Raw genomic sequence first — 22,744 nt, forward strand, 5'->3', positions numbered from 1 at the left:
GCTTCACTCGTCTCCTAGTTCAGCCTAAGCTGCTCTGCTAAGCTACCATTATCTATCAGCCTATGCTGCTAGACACACTATACACTAATAAAGGATAACTGGGCCTGGTGCAAGGTGCCAGTACCCCTAGGTACTCACTACAAGCCAGTCCAGCCTCCTACATTACCACACTGGTATATTTTGATCCACAGAAAGAGTCGGAGCTATCTGTTGATGCCAGCCCTTCTGGTTTGGGGGCAGTGTTGGAACAGGAACAAGTGGATAGGCTCCTGTGGCCTATGCCAGCCGTGCTTTAACAGAGACTGAGCAACGTTATTCTCAGATTGAGAAAGAGGCCATTGCGGTGCTCTGGGGCTGGAGGCACTTCCGCCTTTATCTGTATGGCCATCCGTTTATAGTACTTACTGACCATAAGCCCCTAATACCTTTGTTTAATGGATCCTCTTCCAAACCCCCGCCACAAACAGAAAAGTGGATTCTGCAGTTGCAAGATTATCGTTTTCAAGTGGTATATCGACCTGGATCTTTGAATCCTGCTGACTACTTGTCACAACATGCACGGCCTGCTACTTCTCGAGAGGTCACGGATGCAAATGAGGTAGAGGAATACGTGAGGTTGATCGTGGAAAGATCTCGACCGTTGCCCATTTCCCTTAACGAAATCAAGGCAGCCACGGATGGTGATTAATGTTGGCAGCTGGTGATGTCGGCAGTGGCTTCCGGCAAATGGCACAATGTTCTTCAAAATGTGACCCTTCGGACAGCAGAGGCCAGAATAATGTTATCCTCGTTGCATAAGGTCAGACATAAGTTGGCTGTGTCTCCTGAAGGATGCCTACTAAGAGGCCACAGGTTGGTGATTCCGATCATGTTGCAAAATCCGGTACTGGAACTTGCACACTCCTCACATCAAGGAATGGTCAAGACAAAATCAAGATTGAGGAGTAAGGTGTGGTTCCCAGGGCTTGATGACCATGTCAAAAGAATAGTGCATCAGTGTATGATGTGTCAAGCGGTTGGTCCTGTCCCGTGGTTCCAAGCCAGTGACGATTTTGGGAGTCTGCCCGATGGTCATCACACGTTTGTAGTGATAGATGATTTCTCTAAATCCCCCGAAGTTGAAATTGTGGAGTCCACCACGGCTTCTCAGATCATTCCTCATCTCGAGAAGATCATGGCCACCCATGGGACCACTAGAAAAACCCGTGACCCACGCCCTCGTCACGAGCCGCCTGGACTATGGCAACACCCTCTACGCCGGGACCACAGCCAAACTCCAAAATCGCCTGCAACGCATTCAAAACGCATTGGCACGCCTCATCCTCGACGTACCCTGCAACAGCCACATCTCCGCACACCTGAGACACCTGCATTGGCTCCCAGTCAGCAAAAGGATCACCTTTCGACTTCTCACCCACGCACACAAAGCCCTCCACAACAAGGGACCGGAATACCTCAACCGACGCCTCAGCTTCTACGTCCCCACCCGCCTCCTCCGTTCCTCTGGTCTCGCACTCGCTGCCGTCCCTCGCATCCGCCGCTCCACGGCGGGTGGGAGATCTTTTTCCTTCCTGGCGGCCAAGACCTGGAACTCCCTCCCCACCAGCCTCAGGACCACCCAGGACCACCCCGCTTTCCGGAGACTCCTAAAAACCTGGCTATTCGAGCAGCAGTAACCCCCCTTTCCCCTAGCGCCTTGAGACCCGCACGGGTGAGTAGCGCGCTTTATAAATGTTAATGATTTGATTAATGGGTTATTACAGGAGCTACGAACAGATAATGGACTGTCACTTTCTAGCCAAGAGTTTGCTGAGTACCTGTAGTCTCGAGGAATTGTTCATAAGAAGATCACTCCTTGTTGGCCTCAGGCTCATGGAGAAGTGGAACGTTTCATGAGAACTCTCAACAAAGTGCTACAAATTGCAGTAGCTGCTGGTCACAATGTGGACTGTGCTGTATATGCCTTCTTGCGGTAGTATCGACTCACTCCTCATGCTACCACTGGAGAGATGCCCAGTTCTTTGTGTATAAATCGAAGGGTACAAGACACCATTCCTCATGTACTGGAACTCTGTGAACTCCATGATCGTGTAGGTAAGATGCTGTCAAAAAGGAAGGACAGAAATGACAAGATGTCAAGAAAACGGAGAGCAAAGAAGCGAGTCATCCACATAGGGGATCTGGTTCTTGTAAGGAACAGAAGAGGGGGAAGCAAATTTATGCTGCCTTTCGAGAAGGACCCCGTTGGTGGTGAGTGGTTATAAAAGGCACCATGGCATTTGCTAAGAGGAAACAGGAGACTGTCACAAGGAACATTTTGTTCTTTAAAGTGGTTCATATGACAGACAGTGATGTGGTGATGGAGAAGAACATGTCACCAGCCAGTTCAAGTGAGGATGATGATGGAGGAAGGGTGGATCATTGTGACAGTGGTTCCACATTTCAGAGTCAAGGGTTAGCTGCTGATGACCTTCTGTCTTTTGGTCGAAGGAGTACAGATGTGCAGAACTCTGAGCGTCCTCAAGCGTCAGAGCCTGAGGCGCCTGAAATGGTGCCAGTTGGCTCATCAACTTCAAGACAAGTGTTGGAACATTATAGTCTATGTCCACACCCATCACGTTCAACCAGGCTGCGAGGATTTGTGGTAGAGTGATCAGATGTGGCATGTGCTACATATACCATGTCTTGTATAAGGACTGTGCTTTCATCATAGTTTTCTTTGAAATGTGTTTTGTGTTTTTTTTGTTTTGGGTAAAGGAGGAATGTTGTGTTTGGTCATGGGCTCGCCCATGACGCTCGCTGCTTTGAGGGAGATGAAGTTAATCACCCCTGCAGTGTGAAAGCAAAGTGGTATGGCCGGTGATGTAAACCGACCTAATAAAAGGACCGAGGGAAGTCTCCCTCGAGGCCAGTAACAATTAAAGACTGTTCAAGAGTGGTTCTTTCACACAGTGATTTATGCATAAGTTGAGTCGCTAAGCGGCGTCACTTAGCGACTCAACAAGGGTCAGTCTGCTCTGCACTGGCTGCAGTTTATTTAACAGACGTTTGTTAAGATCTGTTTTGGGGTGCCTCCCTGGGTTTAGCTCTGTGCAGTCTGTTCCTCAGGAAGGGGATGGGCAAATCACAGAGAGCGAGACAGGTTCCCAGCAGGTACTGATCAACCCAGAATGGAGGCTACACTGGAGCGAAGGCCATTCGTTGTATTCAGTAGTTATGTGGGCAGGACTCATCATTAGGTAGAAAAGAAAACAGGGAAAGAGACAGTAATGAAAGTGATGGAAGTGGTAAGAAGGCAGCAGAAACGAAGAAAAAAGAAGGGTGAAAAACGAAAGAAATGGCTAGAAAGAAGTTGGCAGGAAGAGGCAAGCTATGGAGGTGAGATGTTTAATACAGAAGGAAAATAGGGCTATAGCACAGTAGGTGAGAATGGGATAAGAAGTAGAGATAGTAAATAAAGAAGAGGGGTATTGTGAGAAAATGCACATAGTAGATAAAAAAGACAATGCAAAGAACGATAGGAGGGTAGAGAAATCAAGAAAAGATATGAACAAGGAATAGAAAGAAAGAAAACGGAAATGATAGAAAGGAGAAAAAGTAGGAGGGACAGAAACAATAGAAAGAAGGAAAGGGAAAAAGGAGATTTGAAGGCAAGAGAGAAGGAGAGGAGAGATTTGAGAGTAGAAAGAAAAAGGGACATGTATGGAGAGTATGAGCTATTGAAGTGAGAAAGTGAGATAGAAAACAACGAAGAACTGAATAAGAAAGAAATGAAGAGAAAAAGAAAGGGGAGTGAAATGTAGCAAGAAGAGGAAAAGAAAGAAGGAAGGCAGAGAAGATAAAAACAAAGAGGATAGAGAGACATACAGGTGACAAACAAGAAGGTGGGGAAAAGGAGAAGAATGAGATGAGTTAGAGAGAAGCACAGTCAAGATATAGATTTGACAGAGTAAGTGTGGAATGAGAGAGAACTGGAGGTGAGAGGGAGGTTAGGAAAGAGAGAAAGGTAGTACATAGATTGAAAGAGGAGACAAGATGAGGTAGAAGTGGATGCATGGGGAAAGGGAGAAAAAAGTGGGGAGGGTAAAGAGCAAAGAGAAAACAAAAACTAAAAACGGGAAAAAGGAGTTAAAGAGAAGCAAGAGATAAAGATGAAGTGGTTAGGGGTGAGAAAATGTGTGAGGAGGTGATAAGAGAGGCAAGGAGAGCAAAGATAGAGGATTGATAGAATGATTAAGGCACAAGATGCAGTGGCACCAGTACCCAGGGGTTCAAGGAGCCCACTGTATCCCTGTAATGGATGTCTTGATACTATCCCAGAGGCAAGAGGGTACATTTCTTCTGGTTTCCCATAGGACCCATGACACCTTTGCTATACCACTGATTTTGATAGCTTGCAGACTTAACATACTTGCATATTAAGTTGTTTGTCTTCAGTACAAGCAGCTTTGGCAGCATTGCATGGGGCATCTTTATTTCCGCACATAGAGGAAAAATGTAAAGGGCACCTTAGTTACTACTTGCAACTTTTGACATGTAGGCAGACATTTTTACCTCTGGAGGGTGATCTCCCTATGATAAATCATAGAGAAAAGTCTAAAAGTTTATTAACAATTTAAAAACATACATAACATATTTGTGTATTAAATATTAATGTGAATTAATTTTATATATTTATTTTAAGTGTAGAATAATATAAAACATGTTACAGCATTATTAACTTAATTCAAATTTTAATTATTTACATGTTTAATTCCGAATAACATGACGTTTAATTAAACAATTCCCACACACATTAAAAAATATATTTTTATCATGTATTTGAAATTACTAAAATTGATGTATAGAATTATGTAACAGTAATGTCATTAAGTAAAGCCTTCTAGTGTTATATTAATGTCTATATTTAAAGTTGTTAATAAAATAATCTAAAATAAATAAATAATTTTGATTATTTTTAAAATATGTTTAACATCATTTAGAATGCAATTATATTTTTTAAAGTGTGAATAATAACTGAATTTATTTTAATGTTTGTCTCAATCAGAGAAATCAGACAAAGCTTCTAAGTTTTTTCACTGTACAGATAGCCGCTAATTCTTCTTTCTCATTTACTGATAATTTCGTTACATTTTTTCTCAGATCTCTGTAAGCAAAAGTTATGGTATTACTCCCCTAAACCAAAACTGCGCTTAAACCTTCATTACTGGCATTAGTAATTCAAATCAAACACTTCAAGAATTGGTGCTGATTTCAGACCCTCCTTTATCTCAAAGAATCCTTCTCACATTCCTTAGTCCACTTGAATTCAAAAGTTTCTTCAATAAGGCCATAAATATTGACGGTTTTGGAGGCAACATTTTCTACGAAGCACAGTCCTGCCATGCCTAAATATCAATAGTTTTTCAACATGTTTTCACTTTATTTTGGAGTTACGTACATTCATGTCGCATCCCACATCCAAAATGTGTTTTGGGATAACTGGACCACATCGATCCCTCCAAGCATCCTTTACATGACTCTCTAGAAAACTGAGGCTGCTGTGACTAAGCCAAACGGCATCATAATAAATCTAAAAGTGCCAAAAGGTGTTACAAATGCCTTCAAAGCCCATGAATTTTTATGCAATTTGACCTGGTGGTATCAAGGGTGTTAAACAGCTTTACTCCATATAAAAGTGTAAACATCTCCACAGTTATGGGTAATGGGTATTTGTCCATAATGACATCCTTATACGATTCACAAAGATAGCACTCCGGTTTGTTCACCAGGACCACAGGGGTCAACCATTTATACACTCAGTTATCCCATATATTTGTACCCGATCCAACTCTTTCTTCACCTCTTTCCTTGCAAAGGAATGTGCATACCTTTCCCTACAAATCTTTTGGCACCCATCCTCAACCTGATTTAGTACACATAACCTTTCAAACACCCTAGATTTTCCTCAAAAACCTGAGGGGATTCTCAGTTCTCCAAATTATGCTGTTGAATTATAGGAGTGATATTGAGGTTTAGAGTTAGTCCCAATAATTCTGGTAAGGACAGCACTATTTACAACCACCTTTATCAGCTACCAGCTACATGAACCTTTATATACATGTTCCTCCCTCTGAATTTTAAACATGCCTCAAAATATCCCCTCAACTTGATTGGTTTGCCACCATACTCTACCCAGGATTAACACCTAATCTCTTTAATGGTATGCTGCAACCAAATTTCTTTTCAAATATGTTGAATGGTAATAAGGTTAACCATCCTCTGGAGCCAATAATACAAAAAAGGTGGAGCACACAGTCATTTACAAACGTAATCATGAAATCTATTATAGGCATGCAGTTTGGTGGTCAATTTCAATTAGTTTTTTCTCTATCCCAGGTGGTCACACTTATGTAGCCCTTCTGGAACAGCAGTTGATTACATAAAACGATCAGAGCAGCCAATACGTGTTTTGTCCTGTTAGACTTTATCAAGGCTAAGAATAAATGGTAGACTGAATACCAAGTAAAGTTAAAACAAAAATGATATTTGTGCGTTTAACCCTGTTATAGCCATTGTTTATATATTGTCGATTTGTAGAAGGGTACAAAATGTAAATAGTTTGTCTGCCAAGCAGTATGTTGGAGGTAGTAGAAGTTGAAAGGAGTTCAAGTGGAAGCACTTCAGTTCACATGCCATAGCGTCAGTAAGCATATGATGTTCAGTATAGTGTGAGTCCATTGTACTTCACTCGAATAGATGGTGTCTATGGTTCAGAAGCACACCGTCTTGTGAGGAAAGAACTCCAGAATCAAACAACATCTCAGTTCTCTCACCACTCATCTCCATTCACTCCAGGTTTTTCACGAACACATCCGTCCACCTAAATGAAAGCTTTTAAAGACTCAGGCCCTCATTATATCATTGCCAGTAAAAACCACCTACCGCCACGGCGAAGGCCGCCAAAGACTGTCGCCGCGACTACCATCCATTTGCCAAATTATGATCACAGCCGGATTTCTGCCACAAGAAGGGCGTAAATCCAGCTGTGGCCATGCAGGCGGACGGTGGTAAGGTGGCGCTGTTACCACCAGCAGCGTCATGCCAGTAGACCGCCGCCAGCCGTATTATGAAAAGTAATAAGGCCTGGTGGTGTCCTGCTGGTGGGCACTGCTGGCGGTAGCAGCGCCCTGTCCCGTCTCCTGCCGGAAGACCCCCTGGATTCAGGTAAGTCGGGTTTCCGACAGAGGAGGCGGTGGGGGGTGTTGTGTGTGTGTGTGTGTGGGGGGTGTGTGTGCGTGAGTGTGTGAGTGTGTGCGTGAATGCGAATGTATGTGTAGTGTTATTTGCGTGCATGTATGCATGTGTGTGAGTGCGTGTATGCATGGAAATGTGAATGCGTGTATGTGTGTCAGTGTGAAAGTGTACGGATGTGTGCGTGAATGAATGATGCATGCGTGTATGTATCTGTGTATGTCTGTGTGAATGAGTGTGTCTCTGCATGTGTGTGTGTATGGGGGAGGTTGGAAGGGAGGAGGAGCGTGGAGGAAGGGGGGCATCTGGGAAGTGTTGGGGGGAGGATGCCTCCTTTCAGTGAAAGGGAAGGAATTCCCTGCCACTCATAGTGCCTACCGCCATGGTTTTCGTGGTGTTATGAACGCCACGAAAACCATGGCCGTAGACAGGGTCATGATACCACCAGCAGTTCAATAGTGGCCGCCGAGCTATAGATTCTTATCTCCGGCCAGGCAGCTGCTACCGCCTTGGCAGTCGGAGTGGTACATTGGCGGGTTGGCTGTGGCGGTAAGTACCGCAAGCCTGTTGGTGGTACTACTGCCACATTATCTCCGACCGCCGGGGTCATAATGACTTCCTCAGTGTCCTCACCTTCTTCTCAGTTGACCTACTCCCACAACATTTTGGAAAATGTAATTTCTGTTTACATAATTTGCACACCACCTGACAATACCTGACATACCTGACAATAATTGACCAAACTGGCCATGTGGCTCCTTCAGACATGCCTATAAATCCACCTTTAAATGACCTGAAAACAGTTAGGATTGGGCATTTACTTCCTCATCACTACCGGTTCATGCTGCTATTTTGTTCCCATGGTCTTTTCTGATTTCTTCAGTGCAAACCACAGAAGGCTCAATTTCCTTAGATGTAACAATAACCTCAATCAAAGGAGGGCCATTCTTTAACCAGAGTATCAGAGTTCATTGTGGATCTTGTCTCTCCTACATTTCAAGATGAACCGGTCACAAAGTCGCTCTTATGTACTTCCATCACACATAAACCGGTAGGCCAGTTTACAGAGACCTGTTACATTCCCTTTCACACTTTCACATTCAGTAATTCTATATTGCAAACCTACACAAAGCACATACTTGCAAAGGCACATACACACACACACACACACACATTCAAAAGACAGAAGTTTACACCAGTATTTGTTTGGACACTTGAGTCTCAGATGTTAGAGTACTTGAGAGTAGGCATCACAAACCCTCTGGAGAACAGCCAATATCATGTTTAGATTTGTTGTAACTTCATGGTCTATACCTCCCAAAGTATTGTACCAGCTACAACTATGAGGGTGAGTACATGTGGTGACATGGGCAATAAAGTGGAAATCAAGAGAAGCATTTTTTGCTGGGCAACGCACGGGTCGGCTAATCACTATGGTTAATTAGCCTCATTTGGCCTGCAGATCAACTCTGGCCCAATCTGCTCATGGACAAACATGAGGCTTTATTAAGATATTGCAACTACAAGAGCAGCAAGGAGTAGGACTGTTCAGCACCGCAGCCTAAAAAAACTGACTCCTAGTATCAAGCAAAACATTGCATCCCATATGTAATTACACAACAAGGAGCATACCACTATGCCACTATAACACAATCCTACACAAGTCTCTTCAAGGACGCCTTCCCAAGTATTCATGAAACCTTCTGGAGTACCCTCTTAAATCAAGCATTGGCAAAGCCAGTAGGTCTACCCTATGCAGAAACAATTGCCTTTGCCAATATGTTTTAGCCATGTTTTACACCAGCTTGGCAGCTGTTCAGCAGAACTTTAGGTTGGTGGCATAAGGAGAGTGGCATGGAGTGGAGTGTCATAAAGTAGAGTGTCGTGGAGTAGAGTGGGCTCTTATGGAGTGGCATAGAGAGTTGGAAAGTGACAGGGAGTGGTGTGGAGTAGACTTGAGTAGCGTGGAGTGGAGTGAAGTGGAGTGTCATGGAGTGGCATAGAATGAAGTGGCCTAGTATTGTGGAGTGTCATGGAGGGAATAGAGTGTCATAGAGTGAAGTGGAAGGGCACAAAGCATAGTACAGTATTGTAGAATTGAGTGGTGTAGAGTAGAGTGTCAGAGTGGAGTACAGCATTGTGGAGTGGCATAGAGTGTTGTGGAGTGGTGTAGAGCACAGTGGAGTGACGTAGGGGATGTTGCATAGAGTAGAGTAGAATAGAATAATGTAGAGTAGAGAGCGGTGTAGGGTGGAGTAGATTTTCATAGAGTGGAATGGCATAAAGTGAAGCAGAGTGTCATTGAGTGGAGAGGCATAGAGTATCAGTGTGGAGCTGCATAGCGTGGGAAGGAGTAGAGTGGCGTAGAGGGGAGTACTGGAGTGGCACAGATTGTGGTAGTGAAGTCCAGTATAGTGGAGTAGTGTGTCATACAATCCAATGGAGTAAAGTGTCATGGGGTGAAGTAGAGGGAGATGTGTAGAGCGTTGTAGAGTAGAGTAGTGTCATAGAGTGGCATAGAGTTGAGTAGAGTGTTATATGGTGAGGTGGCATAGAGTGGAGTAGAGTGGCCTAGAGTGAAGTGGTATAAAGTACAGTGGTGCAGAGGGGCTTAGAATGCACTAGTTTGAGTAAAGTGGTGTAGTATGCAGTAGTGTAGAGTAGAGTGACATAGAGTAGAATGGCACATAGTAGAGTGGTGCAGAGTAGAGTGGTGCAGAACAGAGTGTGCAAAGTAGAGTGAACTGGTGCAGTATAGATTGCAGTGTTGTAGAGTGCAATGGCCTAGAGTGAATTGGAGCAGGGTGGACTAGAGTGGTCTAGAGTGCGGTGGCTTAGAGAGCATTGTTTCAGAGTAAAATGAAGTGGTGCAGGGTAAAGGGGAGTGGTGCTGATTTGACTGCAGAGGTGTAGAGTGGTGTGGAGTGCCGTGGTGTAGAGGTGCAGAGTAGATTAGAGTGGGGTAGAGTTTAGTGGTGTAGACTGCATTGGCGTATAAATGAGTGGTGCAGAGTAGAGTGCAGTGGCATAGAGTGCAGTGTTGCAGAGTAGCGTAGAATGCAGTGGTGTAGAGTGCTTTGGCGTACAGTGCATTGGCATAGACTGCAGTTGCATAGAGTACAATGTTGCAGAGTATAGACCTGTAGAGGCAGTGGCATACAGCACAGTGGTGGTGAGTAGAACAGAGAGGCGTAGTGTGCAGTGATGTAGAGCACAATGGTGTAGAGTGGCATAGTGTGCAGTGGCATTACGTCCAGTGATGTAGAGTGTTGCAGAGTACAGTATAGTGGTGCAGAGTGCAGTGGTGCCGAGTAGTTGGCGTAGAGTGCCGTAGCATAGAGAGCACATTGGTTTTGAGTAAAGTGGTGTAGATTACCTTGAATAGAGTGCAGTGGTTTAGAGTAGAGTCGTGTAGAGCACAGTGGCAAGGAGTAGAGTGGTGTAGAGTGGTGCAGCATAAAGTGGAGTGGCATAGTTTATAATAGTATAGAGTAGAGTGAAGTGGCATACGCTGGAGTGCTGCAGCATAGAGTGGCACAGTTTAGTGTAGAGAGCATGTGAATAGAATAGTGGTGTAGATTACACTGGCATAGAGTGGAGTGATGTAGAGTGGAGTGGCTTAGTCTGGAGTGGTGTAAATTGCAGTGGCACAGAGTGTAGTGGTGCATAGTAAAGTAGAGTGTCTTGGCATAGAGTGGAGTGGTGCTAAGTAGAGTACAGAGGTGTAGAGTGAAGTGGTGTAGAGTGCAGTGGTGCACAGTAGATTAGGGCAGCCTAGAGTACAGTGGCAAAGAGTAGAGTGGTGCAGTGGCATAGTGTGCAGTTGCGCAGAATAGAGGGATGCAGAGTAGAGTCATGGAGAGTTCAGTTGCAGAGAGTGAAGTGTTGCAGTGTTGGGTGTCTCAGAGTGCAGTGGTGGCTTAAAGTGCATTGGCGTAGAGCACAGTGGAGTATAGCGGTGCACAGTAGAGTGACATAGAGAACAGTGGCATAGATTACAGTGGTGCAGAGTAGAATAAAGTGGCATAGAGTGCAGTGGCTTAGAGTGCAATGGCATAGAGTGAAGTGGTGTAGAGTGGAGTAGTGAAGAGTGGAATACAGTGGCGTTGAGTGAAATGGCATAGAGTAGATTGTTTTAGAGTAGAATGAGGCGGCGGAGTGCAGTGGCACAGAGTAGAGTGCAGTATCACAGAGTGCAGTGATGCAGAGAGGATGAGAGTGGCCTAGAATCGATTGGTGTAGATTGGAGCGGAGCAGAGTGCAGTGGTTCAGGGTAGAGTGGAGTGGTGTAGAGTATATTGATGCAGAGTAGAGTGGCATAGAGTGTAGCGGTGTAGAGTGCATTGACATAGAGTAGCATAGAGAAGAGTGGTGCAGAGTGGACTGTAGCAATATAGAATGCAGTGGCATAGACTAGAGCGGCACAGAGTTCAGTTGCAGAGAGTGCAGCGTTGTAGAGTAGACTGTCATAGAATACAGTGTAGAGTATAGTAGAATGGCATAGAATGCATTGGTGATGAGTGCAGTGGGCTGAGTGCCTTGATTTTGAGTAAAGTGGCATAGAGTGCATTGGCATAGAGTACAGTTGTGGGAGTAGAGTGGTACAAAGTAGAGTAGGGTGGCGCAGAGTGGAATGTTGTGGCTTAGATTACTGTGGCCTAGAGTGGAGTGGCGCAGAGTAGATTGTTTCAGAGTAGAGTGAAGCAGTGTAGAGTGGAATAGTGCACTGTAGAGTGGATGGTGTAGGGCAGAGTGCAGTGGCATAAAGCGCAGTAGCACAGAGTACAGTGGTGCAGAGTAGATTAGAGTGGTGTAGAATGGATGGCATAGAGTTCACTGGCATAGAGTGGAGTAGTACAGAGTAGAGTGCATTTGCATAGAGTGCAGTGGCATAGAGTGCAGGGTTGCAAAGTATTGAGTGGAGTTGCATTGAGTGGAGTGGAGTAGAGTGAAGCGGCAAAGAGTGCAATTGTGCATAGTAGAGTAGAGTGGGGTAGAGTGCATTGGCGTAGAGTGATGCAGAGTAGAGTGGTGCAGACTGATGTGGCGTAGAGTAGAATGGTGCAGTTTAGAGTGCAGTGACGCAGTGTTGAGTGATGTAGAGTGGAGTGGCGTTCTGTGAGCAATGGCATGGAGTGGTGCAGAGTAGAGAGGATTGAGGTAAAGTAGAGTATGCATGGTGTGGTAGAACACTGTCATTGCAGACAACACATCTTCAATTGAAATGACCATTGCATTTGCACAGACATATAGTTTTACTGATAAATGTATACAGCACACAAACTATAATGTGTGGAAATGTCATCACCTGGTGTTTTCATTTTTTTTGGTGTAATTAAATATTTTTCCACCATACATCAGAATTACTCCCAGTAGCCAGCATGTCTGTCACATAAATCCTCTCACTTTGAAGTCAGGCAAACAAAGCAAGCACCTAGCTCCATCGGAAGATGGAGCCTGACATTTGACCTCTGTCCTTGAATGGACAGCAAGTGTGGCAAGATACGAACAAGATTTAAAGGCTTGCTTACAGAAAGGGAGCACTGGAAGGATACTGTAAATAAGGTTTGGGCAAGGGAAAGAACAAACTCAAGCTGGACATACTAAAACAAATAAAATCAGCAAATAGAAAGCAAGAAAATGTGAGTTACAAACCAAAAAGCCAATGGTAAGCAATGGGTGGAATGCATTCCCAGGGAAGCTTTCAGAATATTCCCAAGATGTCATTAGCAAACCAGGCAGCTGCGCTGTTTGGTAGGCTTCCAGCTGAAAGGCACAGTGCCATTCTGTGTGCTGTTCACCCCAAATCGAAGAAAAGGGGCCTTAGCACATAAAATGAGCTACATCATGGTCTCTACCATAATTTTAAGTTAACTGGTTTGTTAAAGCGTGGAAAAAAAACCAACACATTTAAAATATAACAGGGCACCCCACAACAAATAGTTAAAACAGAATGGAACACAGCAACCACAGTACAACACAACATCACATTGCAACAATAGAGTAAAAACACAACCAGACACAAAACAAAAGAACACCTCAACATCACAATATAATTGTATGCAACAAATATGCACAAACATTTTTGTCAAGCCTTACCAGCTCCAGAAACCCGTGTTCTAATATGGTGGTAAAAGTTGTATGCACCAAGCACTGCATTAAATTACCACTAGGGGCATGAAATACCACCAGTCAAAAATATTTTGTGATCCGACCCTTAGATCTGAAATTTTCAATTACACAATACAAAATTCAACAGCTTTGGTTGCTGTATCACCTAGGTAAGGGATGAGTAATGATCAAGAACCACTGACTACACTATTATCAATACTTTGAACTGGCAAACCTTCACCAGCCACCAATGAAATAAATAAATATTGCCTTCTTACATTGAATGTTTTACCACCATACCCAGGATCATTAGCAATAATGCATTGACAAAGTAATTGCTGAATAGTTAGCTCTTTAAAAGTAAACAATACTACCAATAGGACAACAAACACCCCTTTGACGTGGGACCAACCATCCCACTAGTACTACAGTAGGTCACAGGTCAAAATCCATATGACCATACTTACGTCACCCCTTCTGTTTACTCTTACACTGTAGTATCTTGTGCGCAAACTGGCAACGGCACAGACATAGATACTGTATGCGATCTCATGTCCCCAAGCGCTCATTTTACCTTTATTTATATTGTGATGCTGCAGCTGCCTTTTTTTATCAATACCATATCTCCCACACATATATTACTCCTTTTGGAACCCCTCGCTGCACAGGTAGGTTCATTTCCACCCTCCATTATTGTGGAGTAATCATGCATTCTAGGGATGCTGGTGACCAGCCCAGTGGAGATTAAATAGTGACAATGACTGGGTGACCAAACATCAGGGCTGCCAGTGTGCTGTGTCTTGTGCAGCTGACATGTTGCAATAAATTCATAAAAAGTTGTGAATCACTAATTGTACATTTCTATTGTGTGCCACCCATATTCACATTGTTTTTTTTAGAGTCTTTCATTAGTTGTTCAACTTCCCCATTTGCTTGGGACCACCTAGAGTCCTTTAATTTTCTGATGGTGTATGTTTAGGGACTTGATATATTGTTAACCCTTTGCTCCCTGGCAAGACTGGACCATTATCCATCTTGATATTGAGGGTAAGGTGAAGATTCCTGTTTGACCTTGCCCTTTTTGCAGGGTTATCTCCATACTTTTTGCCGTCTTCCTACTATTTGTTCTGACCTGTTTTTGTTGCCTTTAGGACTCTGGGCACTTTGCCACTTCTCACCAATGCTAAAGTGCATATGTGCCCTGTCTAAATTGTATTGGTGACTGGATTATCCATGATTGACATATCTGATTTACTAGTAAAGTGCACTATGTGTGCCCAGTGCCTGTAAATCAAATGCTACTAGTGGGCCTGCAGCACTGATTTTGCCACCCACATTAGTAGACCTGTAAACATGTCTCAGACCTGCCACTGCAGTACTGCAGTGTCTGAGTGTGCAGCTTTAAACTGCCATTTCGACCTGGAAAGTGCACCCACTTGCCAGGCCCAAACCTTCCCTTTTACTATATGTAAGTCACCCCTAAAGTAGGCCCAAGGCGGCCTCGTGGGCAGAGTGCAGTGTATTTCAAAGGTAGGACATGTACTGGTGTGCTTTACATGTCTTGATAAGTGAAATACTGCTAAATTTGTTTTCCACTATTGCAATGTCTATGTCTCCCATTGTCTTGAAATATCATTTAAGTGTAGTTTCCCATTTGGAGCAGATGGAGATTTGGAATTTGGGGTCTCTAAGCTCACAATTTTGAAATACATCTTTTGGTGAAGTTGGTTTTTGAATTGTAAGTTTGAAAATGTCACTTTTAGAAAGTGGGCCTTTTCTTGCTTAGTCATTCTGTGCCTCTGCCTATCTGCTGACTACACATCTGGGTCAGGATGACAGTTGGGCTGTTTGTGTATTCACTTTAGACAGTCACACAAAGGTTGCTGAGGCGTGCCCTGCATATCCTGATGGCCCATCACCAGGATGATGGGTCTTACTGAGCTAGAGAGGGGGGAGTTGCTAACACTTGCACCTGAACAGGGCTGTGCCTGTCCTCACACAAAATAGTCTCCAACCCCCTGGAGAGTGCCTGGGGCCAGGGCAGGGAAAGGTAGGATCTTGCGCACTACAAAGACTTCTCTTTGAAGTTTGCCTACTTCAAAGACAGAAATGGGTATAAGTACTGGACCCCTGACACCACATAGTTAGAACACTTCTGGACTGAGGACATTCTGCCAGGAAGAAGAGCGGGATGCGGTAGGAGGGACTGCCACTCTGCCTCTTGCTTTGTTGTGCTGGCCTCCTGCTTGCTGTTTCTGTCCTGGGAGTGAAAGGACTGAACTTTGCTTTCTACATCCTGCTTTCCAAGGTTCTCCACGGGCTTGAACTGAGCATTCCTCTTGTTAAGAAGTCTCTGGGACATAAAAGGCTTCACCTGCCAGAGCCTGGGCTCTCTTGCTGAGAGTCCTGACTTGCCAAGTGGTGCCACATCCAGTTCCTGGGCCCTTGGAAGTGAGCTCTAGTGCAACCAATAAGAAACCACTGCAGCACTTCCAAAGTTCTGCAACAGCTGAGTGCTGTGTTGGATACCCAACTCTGACTGCAGGACCTGTGGCTCCTTGGTGCGATTGTGACACCACAAAGTCGACGCCTCGCATCTTGACCTGCTGCATTCATAGTCTCTGCAGGATCGTAAGGAACCAATACCTTGTCAATGACGCTGCATCACCTCACCCTGCAACCTTAAGGAACCGATACGTCCCGTCCCTGCCTAGCAGTAAGGAACCAACACCTCACCTTACCAGTTCAGCGGTGCTTGAGACGGCGGTGCCCTGTTCAGCGGTGCTTGAGATGAAGGGCCCAGTTCAGCGGTGCTTGAGACGGTGGTGCCCTGTTCAGCGGTGCTTGAGATGAAGGGCCCTGTTCAGCGGTGCTTGAGATGAAGGGCCCAGTTCAGCGGTGCTTGAGACGGCGGTGCCCTGTTCAGCGGTGCTTGAGATGAAGGGCCCAGTTCAGCGGTGCTTGAGACGGCGGTGCCCTGTTCAGCGGTGCTTGAGACGGCGGTGCCCTGTTCAGCGGTGCTTGAGACGGCGGTTCCCAGCGGAGCGGTGGTTGAGATGAAGGGCCCAGTTCAGCGGTGCTTGAGACGGCGGTGCCCTGTTCAGCGGTGCTTGAGATGAAGGGCCCTGTTCAGCGGTGCTTGAGACGGCGGTGCCCAGTTCAGCGGTGCTTGAGATGAAGGGCTCTGTTCAGCGGTGCTTGAGACGGCGGTGCCCAGCGGAGCGGTGCTTGAGATGAGTGTCCTGGTCAGCGGATCCGGCCCAGGCATGGATGTCACTCGCCACCTGACATGTGGCTGGCGGGGCCTTCCTACCCATCTGTCTGGTGGCTTGCGGGGCCCTCCTGGGCTGCAGTTCTCGGCCTGTGTGTGTCCTCCTGCACACCTGGGATGGGGCTGGTGGGGCCCTCCTGGCCAGCTGGCCTGCTGCCGGTCTTGTCGGGCGTGCTGCCCTTCCCACCCTTCCCTGCACGCTTGTGGCCCTTTCCCACCTTTGGCGGTGTGCCAGGTGGCACCCCACTTCCTGACGGAGCCAATGTAGGGATTTTTGTCCCTGGGGTCTTTAGTCGCTCGCGCCGGGCACTGGCAATCTTAGGATGCTTTTCCGGTGGTGGGCTGGCCGTGCCTTGGCTCCTAGCTGAACTGGATGCCCTTGAGGGTGGGAGACTCCACAGTCCATGGACAACAGTCTTCACAGGTCCCGGTTTTGTGGTGGCTGAGGTGCTGATTGGAGTCTTATGAGATGGAGGGGGTGGGGGAGTTGTTGGAAAAAGGTTAAGGTTGGCAAGGAAAAGCAATTTGGAAAGAGAGGGATGGGTAGGTGTAGTGGGTATGGGAGTGGAGGAAGAGGATGTGGTTGTAGGAGTGTGAAGTCTGGTGTCTTTGGGTGCAGGTGCTTGGGCTGGAGGCTGTCGTGAGGTGGATGGCTGTTGGGTGGGTGGCTGCCTGCGTTTGTGTAGTTTGGAGGAGGGGGTGACAGACACACTTGGAGAGGACACAGGGGACGTGTAAATGGTAGTGGGGGTGGTGACTGCACGTGTGCGGAGTGTTCTGGTGGGTGTGCTGGTGATGGACGTAGTGGCTGAAGATGCTGTGCATGCAAGTGTGAGTGGAGACGTCACAGGGAGGGATGAGGGAGACGAGGAGGAGGGGGACACAGTGGAGGCAGTGGCTGTTGGTATGTCTGCATGTGGATGTTGCTTGTGTGAATGCTTGTGTGATGTGTGGTGCTTATGTCTGGATGTGCTTCCCTTGGGTGTTGAGGTGTGTGCAGGCTGGTCTGTAGGTGTGTCTGGGATAGGCAGAGGTTCAGGGGATTGGGTCTGGTTGGAGGAAGTTGGAGGGGGGAGGCTAGAGACAGGGACAATTGCTGCCGTCAGTGCTGAGGTCAGAGCGTTGAACGATCGCTGATGGGCAGCCTGACCCGAATGAATGCCCTCCAGGTATGCATTACTCTGGTGCACCTCTCTTGGTACACCCTGGATGGCATTCAAAAGGGTAGACTGCCCAACAATGATGGTCCTTAGGAGGTCAATGACCTCCTCACTGAGGGCAGCAGGGGTGACAGGGGCAGGGCCTGAGGTGCCTGGGGCGAAGGAGATGCCCACCTTCCTGGGTGAGCGGGCAGGGGGCAAATGCTGAGGGGCTGCTGGGAGGGCGGTGCTGGTGCGCTGGGTGGTGGCTGTACCTGTTGTTGCGGGGGGCACGGATGTTGCCGCCACCACAAGGGAGCTCCCTTCAGAGGACGAGTCGCTGTCACTGACATCAGCACGAGTCCCTGCTGTGAAGCTCCCCTCGCCCTCCGTCTCACTGGTGAAATCCGAGTCAGTTGCATGGCCCGCCATGGCCATGTGAGATGCAGCTCCCTCGTGCTCTGATGCCACTTCTCCTCCGCCTGATGATGCTAATGCACACATGAACAGGAAGACCACAAAAAAGGGGGAGGAGGAGAAATAAAGACATGTTGAGTGCATGGAGGACCGTAGAGTAGCGCATACTGGGGGAGGACCCCATCCACAAGTTTCTCCAACTCCTCCGCAGTGAAGGCAGGGGCCCTTTCCCCAGTCGCATGAGCCATTGTCTCTTCCAGACCGAGGTCACAGCAGCACTTGCAGTGTAGGTCCTCTCCTGTCGAAGATCAGGTATCGAGTGATTAAGCAGATAGAAAATGGCGGTCACGCCCGCGGCGGTGCGTACCGCGGCGGTGCGTACCGCGACCGCCGGCGCACATCGTCATTGGCTCCTGAAACCCATAGGATTCAATGTTAACCAATGCGGCTTAGCGCCGCGGTCTTCGACCGCCTACCGCTGCAGTGTGCCACGCCAGCGCATTGACCTCACATCCCACTGTCGCACTTCACAGGTCAGGCAGCCGCCATTTCAAGGGCCCACATGGCCTAATTACCAACTGCGTCACACATACCTAGGCCTTGCACCAACACTCATACAAATCATTCAATGCATTGGGAATCGTGTTATGTGCAAGCTGTGGTTACGTACCTGTGGGTTGCTTGACTCTGTGCTCGCTGTTGTCCTTCATAGGCACCGTCCGCTGGGACATGCGAGGAGATGGAGGAATCTTTCCTTATACAGACCGCTGGTGGACCTGTCGACAATGGAGGAACAACATGTTATACTGACATACAGGCTTGACCGAGCCACTATACAGGAACTGTGTGCCCAGCTGGAGCCAGACCTGATGTCACCCATCCGCCAACCCACAGGGATCCCCACTCTAGTGCAGCTGCTGTCAGTACTCCATTTCTTCGCAAGTGGGTCATTTCAAACAACAGTGGCCATATCATCAGGGATGTCCCAGCCTATGTTTTCCAAGGTGTTGTCCAGAGTGTTGTCCGCCCTGCTGAAACACATGCGGAACTACATCGTTTTCCCTGAGGTGGGGGATTTGCCTACAGTGAAGGGTGATTTCTATGCCCTTGGACATATCCCCAACATCATAGGTGCCATTGATGGGACACATGTTGCTTTGGTCCCCCCCAGCAGGAGTGAACAGGTGTACAGGAACCGGAAGAGTTATCATTCCATGAATGTACAGATGGTGTGTTTGGCTGACCAGTACATATCCCATGTTAATGCCAAGTTCCCTGGGTCAGTGCATGACGCCTACATCCTGCGGAATAGCAGCATCCCGTATGTGATGGGTCAACTCCAGAGGCACCGGGTGTGGCTATTAGGGGACTCTGGTTACCCCAACCTGTCCTGGCTACTGACCCCAGTGAGGAATCCCAGGACAAGGGCAGAGGAACGGTACAATGAGGCCCATGGGCGGACTAGGAGGGTGATCGAGCGAACCTTTGGCCTCCTGAAGGCCAGGTTCAGGTGCCTCCATATGACAGGTGGATCCCTAATGTACTCACCAAAGAAGGTGTGCCAGATCATCGTGGCCTGCTGTATGCTTCACAACCTGGCTTTGCGCCGCCAGGTGCCTTTTCTGCAGGAGGATGGTCCAGATGGTGGTGTTGTAGCAGCTGTGGAGCCTGTGGAGAGTGAAGAGGAGGAAGCCGAAGAGGACGACATAGAGAACAGGAACACAGTAATACAGCATTATTTTCAGTGACACACAGGTAAGAGTAGACACCGGCATATTACATTTACTTAATGACTCCTACCTCTCTACTGTCTGACTTTTTCCCCCAGTGTATGGTAACTGTGTTGTGACTTTCCCTTCCGTTTTCAGAGATGTGGGCCCCACTGCGTGACATCTGCTTTGTTTCTCCATGGACTACAGCTGTGTGATAGCGGTTTGTTAGCATCACAATGTGAATGAACATTTTGGCACGGTCATGTCTAATACATTTGTTCTAAATCACAGCCAGACTCCAGATTGTTTTGTGCAATAAGTGTTTTTATTCAAGTGCTCTAAATTGGATGGGTGGTTGCAAATCGGTGAGGGGTGATGGTGGAGGATTGTCCATGGCAGAGTCCAGACTATCAGTTTCTCAGGTGCATTGTCCAAATGCCTGTGGGAAGTGGAGCAGGGGCAGTTTAAGGTTGGACAGGGTGACAATGTGGGACAGTGGGATGACAATCAGGGCGGTATCCTTTGCTGGCGGGGGTCTTGACATCTTACTCTGTCTTCTTCCTGGATCTCAGGGCCCGCTTGTGGGGTGGTTCTCCTTCTGCAGGGGGTGGGGTTCTGGTGGCCTGTTGGTCTTGTGTCGGGCCCCCTGTCCACTAGCGCCGGCGGAGGTGGTAGGCAGTTCTTGGTGCATGCTAGTGTCAGGGGCCCTTTGAGGTGCCACAGTGTCCCACAATGTCGTGACTACCTCATTCAGGGCCACTATGATGGTACCCATGGCGGAACTGATGTTTCTTAGTTCCTCCCTGAACCACATATACTGTTGCTCCTGCAGAAGCTGGATCTCCTGAAACCTGGCCAGGACCGTCGCCATCGTCTCCTGGGAGCAGCGGTATGCTCCCATGATGGAGGAGAGGGCCTCGTGGAGAGTGGGTTCCCTGGGCCTGTCCCCCCCCTGTCGCACAGCAGCCCTCCCAGTTCCCCTGTTTCCCTGGGCCTCTGTCCCCTGGACTGTGTGCCCACTACCACTGCCCCCAGGTCCCTGTTGTTGTTTGGGTGGTGGGTTAGCCTGGGTTCCCTGTAGTGGTGGACACACCGCTGATTGACGTGTCCTGGGGACAGAGGTATGGGCCCGCTGGGTGGGTGCTGTGCTGGTGTTCCCAGAGGGGGGAAGGTCTACTGTGGCCTGTGGCTGTGTGAGGGGAACCGACTGTCCCGAGGTCCCCTATGGACCGGGCTGGTCATCTAGATCCAGGGAGACAGAGCTGCTGTCCTCACTGTGGGCCTCTTCTGGGGGTGGAGGGGACATTTGTGGACCCTCCTGCGCGGTAACGTGGCGTTCGGGTCCTGCAGAGGTATAAAAGTATGGTTATTGCTTCTGTGTGTGTCATAACGTGCAATGGGTGGGTGCCCGTGTACCCCAGTGCTGGCATTCCTTTGTGGGGGCTGTTCTGATGGTGGTTGTGGGGGGAGTTGTATGTGTATGTGCAGTGGGCATGCTTAGGTGATGGGTGTCCATGCTTTGTGGACGCATGCAGGGCTAGGTGTTGGGATGGGTAGGTTGTGATGGTGAGACGGTTGCAAGGAGTAGGATGTGATGGGGGTGAGGGTGGGGGTGGGGGTATGAGTTGGCATGCAGGTGGGGTGGGGTGAAGAAGTAGTTAAGATTTGCCTTACCAGAGTCCATTCCTCCGCCTACTCCTGCGAGGCCCTCAGGATGCAGGATGTTCAAGACTTGCTCCTCCCATGTTGTAAATTCTGGGGGAGGAGGTGGGGGTCCGCCGCCAGTCTTCTGCACCGCGATGTTGTGCCTGGATACCATGGAACGCAGCTTCCCCCGTAGGTCGTTCCACCTCTTCCTGATGTCGTCCTGATTTCTTGGGTGCTGTCCCACAGCGTTGACCCTGTCGACTATTCTGCTCCATAGCTCCATCTTCCTGGCAATGGTGGTGTGCTGCACCTGTGCCCCGAACAGCTGTGGCTCTAGTCGTACAATTTCCTCCACCATGACCCTGAGTTCATCATCAGAGAACCTGGGGTGTCTTTGCGGTGCCATGGGGTGGTGTGGGTGATGTGTAGGGTGGATTGTGTGGTGCTAAGTGTGGTGATGTGTATTGTTGTGTTGTGTGAAGTGCGTGCAAATATTGCTGGGTGACAGTGAATTGGGCGTCTGGGTGCTCGGATGTCTTTTCTCGGTGCGTGTTCACGAATCTCTAGGAGTGGAGGTTTGTGGGTGATGTGGGTGTGTATTTTATATTTAATTGGGTGTGTGGGAGTGGTGTGTGTATGTGTCTCAGGTGTGTGTATTTTGAATTTTCCAATATGGTTGTATTTTGTAAGTGTGTGTGTATTTTGAGCGCGGCGGTGTGTACCGCCAATGGAATACCGCGGTTGAAAGACCGCCGCGTGGATTCGTGTGTCGTGATAGTGTGGGCGTATTTCTGTTGGCGTGACGGTGGAGGTCTGGTCATCGCCAGTTTCTCGCTGCCCTTTGGTGTGGCGGACTTTTGTGGATGTCTGTATTTTGGCGGTTTGCCTGTAGTGGGTCAGAATGACCGTGGCGGTTTACCGCGGCCGCGGCGGTGTTATGGCGGTCTTGTGAACGGCGGTAAGCGCCTTTTACCGCCGAGGTTGGAATGACCCCCTAAGTCTGCACTGCTCTCTTACCAGATGCCGTGCATGCTTCTCTGTGATTGCGAGGCTGGGTAATCCAGGGGCCTGTAATTTGGCACCACTATTGCTCCCTCATGACCTAATCAACCAGGATATCCATGTCTGGGAACCACACCTTCTTCCTAAACTGTGCTTAGGTCTTGGCTACCCTGTGGTGGACTAGCTGGCCTATGTGCAATTGAAGAGAATAT

Source organism: Pleurodeles waltl, chromosome 8, assembly GCF_031143425.1.
Source record: "Pleurodeles waltl isolate 20211129_DDA chromosome 8, aPleWal1.hap1.20221129, whole genome shotgun sequence".
Taxonomy (NCBI): Eukaryota; Metazoa; Chordata; class Amphibia; order Caudata; family Salamandridae; genus Pleurodeles; species Pleurodeles waltl.